This window comes from Nerophis lumbriciformis, linkage group LG14 (assembly GCF_033978685.3).
Source record: "Nerophis lumbriciformis linkage group LG14, RoL_Nlum_v2.1, whole genome shotgun sequence".
Lineage (NCBI taxonomy): Eukaryota > Metazoa > Chordata > Actinopteri > Syngnathiformes > Syngnathidae > Nerophis > Nerophis lumbriciformis.
In genome coordinates, this window is record NC_084561.2 from 29,407,743 (window position 1) to 29,421,012 (window position 13,270).

The window sequence follows — 13,270 nt, forward strand, 5'->3', positions numbered from 1 at the left end:
ATGAAATCACATTTTTGTATTCATCATTTAACAGTGAGCGAATTATGATAACTGTGCAGTTCAGTTTTTGTACATTGTTTTCTTACAATTCTGAGTCTCATTTGCAAGTGTTATATAATAGACTTGCATACAGTTACAATTCCAAGACATTAGATGGCAGTAAAGACTGCAGTGTGTTGCCTAGTCCAGTGTTTTTCAACCACTGTGCCGCGGCACACTAGTGTGCCATGAGATACAGTCTGGTGTGCCGTGGGAGATGATCTAATTTCATCTGTTTGGGTTAAAAATATTTTTTGCAAACCAGTAATTATAGTCTGCAAACTATGTGTTGTTGTTGAGTGTCGGTGCTGTCTAGAGCTCGGCAGAGTAACCGTGTAATACTCTTCCATATCAGTAGGTGGCAGCCGGTAGCTAATTGCTTTGTAGATGTCAGAAACAGCGGGAGGCAACGTTTAGGTAAAAAGTAGGGATGTCCGATAATGGCTTTTTGCCGATATCCGATATTCCGATATTGTCCAACTCTTAATTACCGATACCGATATCAACCGATACGTATATATACAGTCGTGGAATTAACACATTATTATGCCTAATTTGGACAACCAGGTATGGTGAAGATAAGGTCCTTTTTTTTTAAAAAATTATAAAATAAAATAAGATAAATAAATTAAAAACATTTTCTAGAATAAAAAAGAAAGTAAAACAATATAAAAAAAGTTACATAGAAACTAGTAATTAATGAAAATGAGTAAAATTAACTGTTCCAAGTTAGTACTATTAGTGGACCAGCAGCACGCACAATCATGTGTGCTTACGGACTGTATCCCTTGCAGACTGTATTGATATATATTGATATATAATGTAGGAATCAGAATATTAATAACAGAAAGAAACAACCCTTTTGTATGAATGAGTGTAAATGGGGGAGGGAGGTTTTTTGGATTGGTATACTAATTGTAAGTGTATCTTGTGTTTTTTATGTTGATTTAATAAAAAAAATAAAATAAAAAAAACGATACCGATAATAAAAAAACGATACCGATAATTTCCAATATTACATTTTAAAGCATTTATCGGCATCTCTCGTAAAAAGGTATTTAATGCTTAAACCAAAAATAAGCAAAAGGTGAGTGCTCCTAAGAAAAGGCATTGAAGCTTTGGGAAGGCTATGCAGAACGAAACTAAAACTGAACTGGCTACAAAGTAAACCAAAACAGAATGCTGTTCGACAGCAAAGACTTACTGTGGAGCAAAGGCGACGTCCACAAAGTACATCTGAACATGACATGACAATCAACAATGTCCCCGCAAAGAAGGATGAAAACAACTGAAATATCCTTTATTGCTGAAACAAAGTAGATGCGGGAAATATTGCTCAAAGGAAGACATGAAACTGCTACAGGAAAATACCAAAAAAAGTGAAAAAGCCACTAAAATATGATGATTTCTGCTGGTGGTGTGCCTCCGGATTTTTTCAACGCAAAAAATGTGCCTGGGCTCAAAAAAGGTTGAAAAACACTGGCCTAGTCAGTAGTCGTTTTTGCCATTAAGCTGAATCTAGTCTTTTGTTGCGCCCTACACAGTGTTTATACTGCAAGTATTTTACATATTACACACCAGATGTTTGATTTTAATGTGCATCTTGGTTGTAGTTTTGCTATTTCTGTTTAAACAATGGTGATAAAAATTAAAATGTATGCTCCCATTATTTGCTTGAATGTGAACTTCCTGAGCACAATTAAATTAATATAACTTAAAATAATTATTTACTAGTAGTGTGAGTGACACGAGGTAAGTCTACACCAAGTAGTTCATTTTGATGGTTATTTTGTTCGAGGAAAACGTGCAACAAAGGTATCGAAATATGGCACTGTTTCATTCTTAGTGAATCTATTCCCAGTAATATTGATGGAGTTAGGTCGCTGACTATTAAAGTACAGAATTCGGTAAAAATCCCTTTCCTTAAGTACCCAACTTTTCTTATCTTTTGGTGCCTGTTTTTGTGTATCTGGAATTAAAAATCCAAAATTAAAAATCAAATCACTGAAATCTTGCCTTCATCCAAATTTTCTCCAAACAAGCCATTTGACATTTTTGACATTTGTGATACATTTTGCCTCAGTTTCATCAGCAGATATCTCCATATATGGTAGGTTTACCCAAAGAGATTTGCGCGAATCCGCCATTTGTATTCAGTTGTAGCCCAAAGGGCTAGTCAATAGGTTCCTGCTTTTTGTCTATATTCTTGTTGTGCGGCAAACTGGCTTGTACATGCACAAGCATGATAAGATGCATCGCTGTTGCCATTTCTAATATAAAGTAACGTATAGTTCTATCTTATATCTGTCAGTAAACTCAATATGGAAGCGCTAAAAATTACAACATGGCTGATGCGGAGAAGATGCAGTCGAAGGGGCCTTGGCCTGGTGGAGGACTTAAATAAAACCACCCACAAAATGCTGCATTCTAAAGAAACAGAAAGCGGCTTAAAGATGGTCTGTAAAATACAAATCTGGACCAAAGCACCACCATTACCGGTACATGTCATGGAGACCACGGGGGTAGTGTTTTACATGTAGAAAAAATAAACATATTGAAATGTTTGAATTGGAACTTTTAGAGATGTAATCCTCATTATGCCTCCTTGGTAGTTAACTTTAGTGCAGGACTGCAATGCTTTATTTCCCCCCTCATGTAGCCAAATGATGCAGAGCACTTCTATGCCAGTACAGATCATACATTCTTGGGCACTAATACACCCCCATAAATGTCTGACCATTTCGATCAAGCACATGTAGATCTTTCTGACAGAAGCAATTTAGACACATATTTTATACTGGGTCTCAATAGATTGTGACGGTGTACCGATTAGAGTCACCAGTGGGAGTACTATGGGATTTTTCATGCTGTGTACAACAAAATGAACCACGCTCTCATCCCAGTGTGCATCTCAGCAAGTGGGAGCACTAACTGGTAGGGATTCAATACCTGCTCCGGCTCTCTCTGGCAGCGTTGGTGGACGTGATGGATGAGCTGCCTGACACCCAGCAGTCGTTCTACGCATCCTACATCCTTCCAGCGGCACAGCCGGGAAAGGTCACCGACAAACCTGAAGTTTGACTGACACCTGAGAAATGAAGCAGAACTCAAATGCAATCTACGGACAGCATTGAAGCAGATTGTAGTTTGGATATGTTTTTATATAGGAGGCTCGGATAAATGTTGATAGATGAAGAGTATTTGTATGTCTTTAAATTATGAAGCTGAGAATCAAGGTGTCTTTCTCCAGCAGGGGTTGGCAACCCAAAATGTTGAAAGACCCATATTGGATCAAAAATACAAAAAACAAATCTGGCTGGAGCTGCAAAAAATAATATCAAATGAGCTCAAATATACCTACAGGCATAATGATGCAATATGTACATACAGCTAGCCCAGAGGTCGGCAACCCGCGGCTCCGCAGCCGCATGCGGCTCTTTGATCACTCTGATGTGGCTCAGCTGCAGGGTAGCAGGGGTGTATAATGTAGCCCGGAAGAGTTAGGGTTGCATGGGATTCTGGGTATTTGTTCTGTTGTGTTTATGTTGTGTTACGGTGTGGATGTTCTCCCGAAATGTGTTTGTCATTCTTGTTTGGTGTGGGTTCACAGTGTGGCGCATATAAGTAGGAGTGTTAAAGTTGTTTAAACGGGCACCCTCAGTGTGACCTGTATGGCTGTTGAACAAGTATGCCTTGCAGTCACTTATGTGTGTCTGCAGAAGCCGCATACAACATGTGACTGGGCTGGCAAGCTGTTTGTACAGGTTGTAGAGGGTTCTAAAAGCAGTGCCATCATAGCACGCCCTTATTATTGTTGTTTGGGTGAAAATCAGCAGACATCCGAGAGAATAGTTCCTCTGAAATTCGGGAGTCTCCCGAAAAAATTGGGAGGGTTGGCAAGTGTGATGCTGTCAAGCGGCATTCATGTAATACTCGCGGGCCGCACTAACATTCCATTTTCATATTAAGGTGTGGGCCACGTGTCTGAGACCCCTGGTTTATACATAGCACAAAGTAAAAAAAAACTTTGTATGCAGTGTTATTTCATTTTAAATTTCAAAAGAGTTATGTGGCTCCCATTGTTTTCTTTATTTTGTGAAACGGGTCAAAATGGCTCTTTGAGTGGTAAAGGTTGCCGAGCCCTGAGCTAGCCTAAATAGTATGTTAGCATGGATTGGCTTGCAATCATGCACTGACCAAATATGCCTGATTAGCACTCCAACAACTTAATAACATCAACAAAGCTCACCTTTGTGCATTGACGCACAGCATGAAACTTTTGGTGGATGAAATGAGACAAAGAAGTTGTGGCAAATTTTACACGTAAACAAACTGTTGGGTCACAGTGCACACTGTGGTGAGTTCAAGAACCGCCGAAATTAGTAGGACAAAGCTATGTTCACCAAATACTGTCATCAGTGAAGCATACACACAAAGATGTTAAACGGTGGGCTTTTTAACAATTGGGTAGGTCTGTGTCATGTTTGTCATCAAACAAAAAACATACTAAACCAAAACAAATATTTTCCCTCCATCTTTTTCCATTTTCAATCCTTTTTTAAAAATGATCCAGGGAGTCACTAGGGTGGCACTAAAGAGCTGCATGCAGCTCGAGAGCCGCGGGTTGCTGACCCCTGTTCTACAGGAAGTACTTTTATGGTGTACTATCGGGCACAAAGTATTTAGAACAGGGATTCTCAAACTGCGGTAAGTGTACCACTAGTGGTACGCAGGCGCCATCTAGTGGTACACACTATAAGTGAAGTGAGGTGAATTATATTTATATAGTGCTTTTCTCTAGCGACTCAAAGCACTTTACATAGTGAAACCCACTATCTACATATTTCAGTTACAAAAATAAAATAAAATAAAAAGTGCTTACAAGAAAAAAAATCACATGTATAAACATGACACAAACCTTCCTGATTGTTAGAAATCCCACTGTTTATATTAAACATGCTTCACTGAAGAGAGTATTTGGCGAGCGCTGTTTTGTCCTACTAATTTTGCCGATCCTTAAACTCACCATGTTTCTTTCCATGTACAACTTTCTCCGACGTTGCCACAGAAAGACGTGTTTTATGTCATTCCTTTTTTGTCTAATTTTTTCCACCAAACTTTACTTTTCATGCTTTGTGTGAATGCACAAAGGTGTTTGTTGATGTTATTGACTTGTTGGAATGCCAATCAGGCATATTTTGTCAGTGCATGACTGCAAGCTAATCAAGCTCTACGTACATATTGCATCGTTATGCCTTGTTTGTTGGTATATTTGAGCTCTTTACTCTGTGTATTTAATTTATATTTGTATGTCTTATGACACATTATCTGCATGTACTATTAGTTGCATTTCTGATAGTTGTTTGTTTGCCTTTACAGACCACAGCAAACATTACCAAGCTTGCAAAGATTGTATTAAATCCATTAGAAGAAGACAGTCTGCCGTTTCCTTTAACTTTGGCCATTCTAAGCCATTTCCAGGAGGTATCTCACCGTCCGAGTAGCCTTTGTTTTACTAATGTTTTCCAATGTTGTGAAAATGTGTAGAATAAATATTACATTTCAACATTTCTGTCAACGAAGATTTGCCTCAGCCTGCGACACATAATCATTTTGATAGTAGGCTATTATATTTCATATAGACACTTACATCATGTGTTGCTTTCTTATAACACATTATTTTTTTGCGGCTCCAGACAATTTTCTATTTTTATTTTTGTTCCAATAAGGCTCTTTCAACATTTTGAGTTGCCGACCCATGGGCTAAACCAATACCAAAAGTTAAACTTGATAATATAATAGGTAAAACAATAATAGGTAATATTATTAGATTTAAAACAAATATATAAAGTAGTGAAGTTTGCAATATTACAAATTGTGCAGCAGTATCCAAATAAGACCTCAAATGAATATGTAGACATGAACATCATATTTATAAAGAGCATCATAGATTTAATCATATTTTGTAATTTGTTATTCATGCAGGCAGGGCCGGCCCGTGGCATAGGCCGTATAGGCAAATGCTAAGGGCGCCGTCCATCAGGGGGCGCCATGCCAGTGCCACAAATGTTGGAGAAAAAAAAAAAAAAAAAAGTTGTTACTATTATTTCTAAATACAAAAAATAATCTCACGTTAATTAAAATGCAAAGTAAAGCCTATTTAATAGAAATATTATTTGTTACAACATTACGCCCCCCCCCCCCCCCCACGGTGCGCCCCCTCCCTTCCCGTATCATGACTCTTTTTGGACGTCACCACATCAAAAAATCAACACAAGATGTCAAAACGGCCAAAACTGTCAGGTGCCCAGGGAAGAAAAAAGAGAAAAGAAGAGGAGAAACGAGAAAAGACAGAGGTAGCAGGTAGGTAACGTTAGCCTACATGAAATTATTTGTCTGTTACAGAATGTGATAGTAACCTGGCTTTTTAGCATTAAGCTAATGTTACATGACTCGGCAATTGCTAATCAATAAATAGCTAATTCTGTTTTAACGTCGGGTTAATATTGTGGAGGGGGCTAAATTGTTATGGAAAATAATAATGTAACGTTAGGTAATTACAGTACTCCCACCTTACATTCCTCAGGGACATTTGTATTAGATCTTTTAAGCAGGTGTTTTTTGTTTAAATTATTGCCTTCTGGTTAGCTAATGTTTTCCCTGCAGGTAATAGTCACTTTTCCACCCCTTTATATATTAGGTATAGTTGTAAGTTAAAAAAAAGGTCAAAGACAAAGCTATTCGGGTTCTTGTGAGTATATACACTTCACTGCCGATGTGGGGGGGGGGGGGGGGGGCGCCACCTAAAATCTTGCCTAGGGCGCCAGATTGATTAGGGCCGGGCCTGCATGCAGGGCAAATTCCCAGATCATTAGAAAAGTATTAAAACAATATCACTTTACAAAGGTGGAAACAAGCACCAGTTCTCCGAATACAGACCAATATCACTTCTCACACTAGTTCTCAAAAATCTTACAGAAATGGTTTGCTGTAAGGTTAAATGCATGTATTAATAAATATAATATTTTAAGCAATATTCAATATGGGTTCCGTCCCAATCACTCAACTGCAACAGCAATAATTGATTTGACGGAAGAAATTTCAACTGCTATGGATAAAAACTATATTTAAAAAGTATTTTTGTAGATCTTCAAAAATGTTTGATACGCTTGATCATGAAGTATTATTGGACAAATTGTATACATATGGAAAAAGAGGAGAGGCTCATGACTTGAGTGGGTCAAAAGTTACCTGAAGGACTGTTACGTTCCACGTAGTGGTGGTTTGTTTGTTTTGTGTTTCTTCTTCTATTTATTTGTACAGGTCACACTCATTCACTGCCTCTGCTGCCAATCAACCGGTTCCTGTTCCCAGCTGCTCCTCGTTTCACCTGTTAATCAGCCAGCCAATCCCGGACCACCATTCATCCTCCCAGCCTGTTTAAAATCACCTGCTCACCACTGGATCAAGGTTGGATTCTTTTTCTGACATGCTGTGTGGAACTTTGAGAGACGCTACTTTGTCTTTGGCGCTATCTTGTTTGGTAATCATTTTTGTTAAGTTTTTTTTTGCTACACTTGTGCCACCTGTTTTTTTTTTGTCTTCATTTTTCTTGACCTTTGAACTTTTGTAAGTATCTGTAGCCTAGTCTTGGGAAAGGTTAGACAGAGGCCTCTATACACTACACACGTAGGATTTGTTTGTGTATAGAGACACCAGGCTTAGTGGTGGCTGTCACCCTTGTATGTTTTGGACCCCCTCTTTGGCTAGAGTAGATAGGTAGGTTTTTGGTTTGTGCTAATTAAATAGCTTCAGTTAGTCAGCTTACCTTTTCTTTTCTAGAGGTGTATTTTGGTATGTTTTGTTCATTTCTTTGACAGCACCTGTATTCCCAGCTAGGCTAGTGTTGTGTCTTGTTGTAACCCCCCCATTGGTTACTTTTCAATAACACTAGTTTTTGTTTTCTTTTCTTGGCTTCTGTGTCTTTAATTTATAACTCATTTGGTTTATACACTTTTATGTTGCGTTCTCCTGCAATCCCTAGACTCTAAGCCATCAGGGAACGTAACAAGGACACAAAACAGTTTGGGAAGTTAACAATAGGAAGTCTGCCTTACATAATATCAGTTGTGGAGTGCGACAAGGATCGGTCATTGAACCAATAATGTTTCTAATGTATGTCAATGATATTACTTTGGTTTCCAAACTGTTTAAATGTATTTAATTTGTGGATGACACAACCCTATTTTATTCAGGACAAAATATTAAGGATGTGTTAGAGGTGGTTAAAACACATTTGTCAAAATTAAAAGATGGTTTGATGTAAATAGATTATCCTTGAAAACCGGTAAAACTAAATTTATGATTTTTTTCGTAGTAGTAGTAAATGTGTGGATGCCTCATTATACATCAAAGGAGTTGAGATTCAAGGAACAAAGGACATCAGTTTTTTGGGGTGTTAGGGTTGATGAAAATGTGTCATGGAAATCACATATTATTGATACTAAGGCTAAAGTATCCAAAGCTATTTCTATTTTATACAAAGTAAAGGAATTTCTAATTCAGAAAGCATTGTATATTTTGTGTAATTCACTGATTGTTCCATATCTAACATATCGTGTAGAAGTGTGTAAAACTTATTTAAATCCAATCTTTCTTCTGCAGAAAACAGCTGTAGGAATCATTAAGTAGATTTGCATACAGGGAACCCACAAATCCAATTAACAAATATAAACCCGTTTCCATATGAGTTGGGAAATTGTGTTAAATGTAAATATAAACGGAATACAATGATTTGCAAATCCTTTTCAACCCATATTCAATTGAATGCACTACAAAGACAAGATATTTGATGTTCAAACTCATAAACTTTATTTTTTTTTGCAAATAATAATTAACTTAGAATTTCATGGCTGCAACACGTGCCAAAGTAGTTGGGAAAGGGCATGTTCACCACTGTGTTACATGGCATTTCCTTTTAACAACACTCATAAAACGTTTGGGAACTGAGGAGACACATTTTTTAAGCTTCTCAGGTGGAATTCTTTCCCATTCTTGCTTGATGTACAGCTTAAGTTGTTCAACAGTCCGGGGGTCTCCGTTGTGGTATTTTAGGCTTCATAATGTGCCACACATTTTCAATGGGAGACAGGTCTGGACTACAGGCAGGCCAGTCTAGTACCCGCACTCTTTTACTATGAAGCCACGTTGATGTAACTCGTGGCTTGGCATTGTCTTGCTGAAATAAGCAGGGGCGTCCATGGTAACGTTGCTTGGATGGCAACATATGTTGCTCCAAAACCTGTATGTACCTTTCAGCAATAATGGCGCCTTCACAGATGTGTAAGTTACCCATGTCTTGGGCACTAATACACCCCCATACCATCACAGATGCTGGCTTTTCAACTTTGCGCCTATAACAATCCGGAGGGTTCTTTTCCTCTTTGGTCCGGAAGACACTACGTCCACAGTTTCCAAAAACAATTTGAAATGTGGACTCGTCAGACCACAGAATACTTTTACACTTTGTATCAGTCCATTTTAGATGAGCTCAGGCCCAGCGAAGCCGACTGCATTTCTGGGTGTTGTTGATAAACGGTTTTCGCCTTGCAAAGGGGAGTTTTAACTTGAACTTACAGATGTAGCGACCAACTGTAGTTACTGACAGTGGGTTTCTGAAGTGTTCCTGAGCCCATGTGGTGAAATCCTTTACACACTGATGTCGCTTGTTGATGCAGTACATCCTGAGGGATCGAAGGTCACGGGCTTAGCTGCTTACGTGCGTGATTTCTACAGATTCTCTGAACCCTTTGATGATATCACGGACCGTAGATGGTGAAATCCCTAAATTCCTTGCAATAGCAGGTTGAGAAAGGTTTTTGTTAAATTGTTCAACAATTTGCTCACGCATTTGTTGACAAAGTGGTGATCCTTGTTTGTGAATGACTGAGCATTTCATAGAATCTACTTTTATACCCAATCATGGCACCTACCTGTTCCCAATTTGCCTGCTCACCTGTGGGATGTTCCAAATAAGTGTTTGATGAGCATTATCAGTATTTATTGCCACCTTTCCCAACTTCTTTGTCACGTGTTGCTGGCATCAAATTCTAAAGTTAATGATTATTTGCAAAAAAAAAAACGTTTATCAGTTTGAACATCAATTATGTTGTCTTTGTAGCATATTCAACTGAATATGGATTGAAAATGATTTGCAAATCATTGTATTCCGTTTATATTTACATCTAACACAATTTCCCAACTCATATGGAAACGGGGTTTGTAGTTAAACTCATTGAAATTTAGTGAATTGATAATAGCGTTGTACGGTATACCAGTACTAATAAAGTATTGTTGTACTAAGGAATTAAAAACGGTATGTGGAGGGGACGTGGTCCACGTGTCTCCTGTGGGCAGAGCATGTGCGGAAGCCGGCTACGGAGCAGCTGCAGGTGAGTAGATAACCCAGCTGGAACAGGTTGTCTGATCACCTGTCTCTTGTATTTAAAGCAGCGTTAGGAGCCCGGGGAGACAGACGAGCCAGGAGAAGCGGAGAAGGAAGGAGCGTGAAGCGAGAGAGACTGAGAGACTGAGAAAAATAAAAAGAAGTGACTATTCAGCAAAACAAGCCTGCTTATTCCCGAGCACTGTGAACCCTAGCACAAGACATGTTACACGGTACTATACTGCATCCGAAAAAATACCGGTTCTCATGCTCATGCTAATAGCTTCCAATAACGGTTCTCTCATTTGCTTGCTCACTGCTAAAAACAAGCTGGCGCTCCTCAATGTACGGTAAACAAATGCAATGGGTGGATCTACACCTGACATCCACTGTAATGATATCAAGTACAAGAGCGTATCTCGTTGATGCTACAATGATTATGTCAATATTTTTTATAGTCAAAAAATATTTTTTCCTTTTGTTCAATTTATATTATGTTTAAAAACTCAAGAAATACGTCCCTGAACAGATGAGGACTTTAAATATGACCAATTTATATGAACCTGTAACTACTTGGTATCGGATCGATACCCATTTTGTGGTATCATCCAAAACTAATGTAAAGTATCCAAACAACAGAAGAATAAGTGTTTATTTCATTTTAACACAAGTTTAGATGGAATATGCTAGAACAGAAAATAACCAGATATTAACATTAAATTAAAAAGTAGATTAATAATCAATTGTCGACCTCTTGGACCTAATATTGTTTATTTGACAAAATAATAGCGTGAGAAAAGACACAATATGTTACTGCATACATCAGCAGACTAATTAGGAGCCTTTGTTTGCTTACTTACTACAAAAAGACAAGTTGTCTCGTATCTTCACTATTTTATTTAAGGACAAGATTGTTCTTCGATTGCAGTAAGAAACATATGTTTAATGTACTGTGAGATTTTTTTGTTAAAATAAAGCCAATAATGCCATTTTTCGCGGTCCCATTTATTTAGAAAAGTATCGAAAAGTATCAAAATACATTTTGGTACCCGAACCAAAATTGGTAGAGTACAGTATCCTAAAAATCATGTACAAAGCACATAAATTCAACACATATTTGTTATTTGAGAAAGTAAATAAAATCCAAAAGAAACTGAACTCTTTACCAAATCAAGATTTAGAACAGCGATGAAGGAAAGAAGCATTTCAATCAAAGGTAGTTTATGGAACAATCTTGACAGTGAAATAAAATTAAAAAAAACATCTATATCTCCTACTGTATTCAAAAAATGCAAAAATCATGATGATGAAAAGATATGATTTGGAGTAAATTATTGTTTCCATGTTCAGTTATGTAAATGTATGTTATGAATAGCTAGTCTTCAAATATACCTGTATGAAAAGGGGGCAGATATAAGTTTTACTTCTTTCTGCTCCCTTCGTTCATTATTTCATTGTTTTGAATTTGACCTAAAATGAATGAAATAAAACAAACAAACAGTGTGTTATTTTCCAATATCCAAACATTACTGTTCAAACTGTACTAAATATACTTGTTAAATTAAACCTTTGCGTTGTTCTTGATTAATGGGTTAACTTTAGCCTTCCAAGCAACGCCAACTTGGCTGTCTCCAGAAACAAACTGGACTCAATACACAAGGACATGTACATCCAATACACATTACAAAGACTGCCTGAACAACACAAACATCTTTAATCAGTTGCACACATACTGCTATACACACGCCTAACCAAGTGTTTTTTTCTCTCAAGGAATTGTGAAATAAAATCTTGTCTTCATGATATCAACACTGTACTGAAGCCCAGAACACTCTACGCATTTCCCCAGTTTTAGTTTAGAGAAAAGGAAAGATTGGCCTGGCCCACTAGGATCCCTCTTTATGTTTGTGAACTTTATAGTCTATACATTTAGAGTGATGTGATAATCAATCACTCTAGAAGTCGAGAATGAAAGAGTATATAAGAGAATTGACAGAGTGTGTACCTTCAGTGATGAATGATGAGCAGAGGCAGAGTTTTGAGTGTCTTCTTTAGCTTGCTTTCCATGTTTATGTACTCACTGTCCACTGTGTCCAACTGCCTGAAAGCGGGTGACTCCACTGTAGAAATAGCCTGCATGTCTTCTAGCACATACGCTGCAATGTCTCTATCAATGTTGTCCTGGCTAGCAGTCCCTCCGTTAAAATCCAGCCGCTGTGTGTCTCTCTTTACTAGCTTCGTCGAAGCATGTTGCTTTTGTAGGTGTTTCAGCAGATTTGAATTGCTGTTTTGGGCAGTAGATAGGATCTTTGATCCAAGACACAACTTACATTTCACTAAAATGTTCTTTTCTTTGTGCTCGACAAAAGAAAAGTAGTGAGAATATCTCCATGTTAAGAAACTCGGCTTTGGCTCGCCATGATGTCTTGTTAGTAAACACAGACCCCCCCCACCCCCCCACCCCCCGCCCCACACACACACACACACACACACACACAGCGCGCGGCGCGCCTCTTCCTTGTGACACAGGAACATTCAGAAGGACGACACCGCAGCAATAAACCGCACTCAGATCTTCTCAGTTTCTAGCCGATACTATATAAAAAATAACGTAAAATAATGCAGTAACGCATCATGTAGTAACGGTAACTGAGTTACTGAATATAAAAAATAACGCGTTAGACTACTAGCTACTGCCGAAAATAACGACGTTACAGTAACTTTGTAACGCGTTAGTCCCAACACTGGTTCTAACACTCTGTGCTGCATTGACTCTCAGTAACACAT

At 38.1% G+C, this 13,270-nt stretch overlaps 1 protein-coding gene across 1 annotated transcript in view; it reads right to left on the reverse strand.

The window, feature by feature from the left end:
* Positions 1 to 7,952, reverse strand: part of LOC133616419 (glypican-1-like) — a 112,580-nt gene extending 104,628 nt beyond the window's left edge. The window contains exons 1-2 of the mRNA XM_072914692.1: positions 7,291 to 7,952; positions 2,989 to 3,127 (exon numbers count right to left, since the gene is read on the reverse strand). The gene's annotated coding sequence lies outside the window, so the exon portion shown is untranslated. The remainder of the gene's footprint in view (positions 1 to 2,988; positions 3,128 to 7,290) is intronic.
* Positions 7,953 to 13,270: the final 5,318 nt, after the last annotated feature.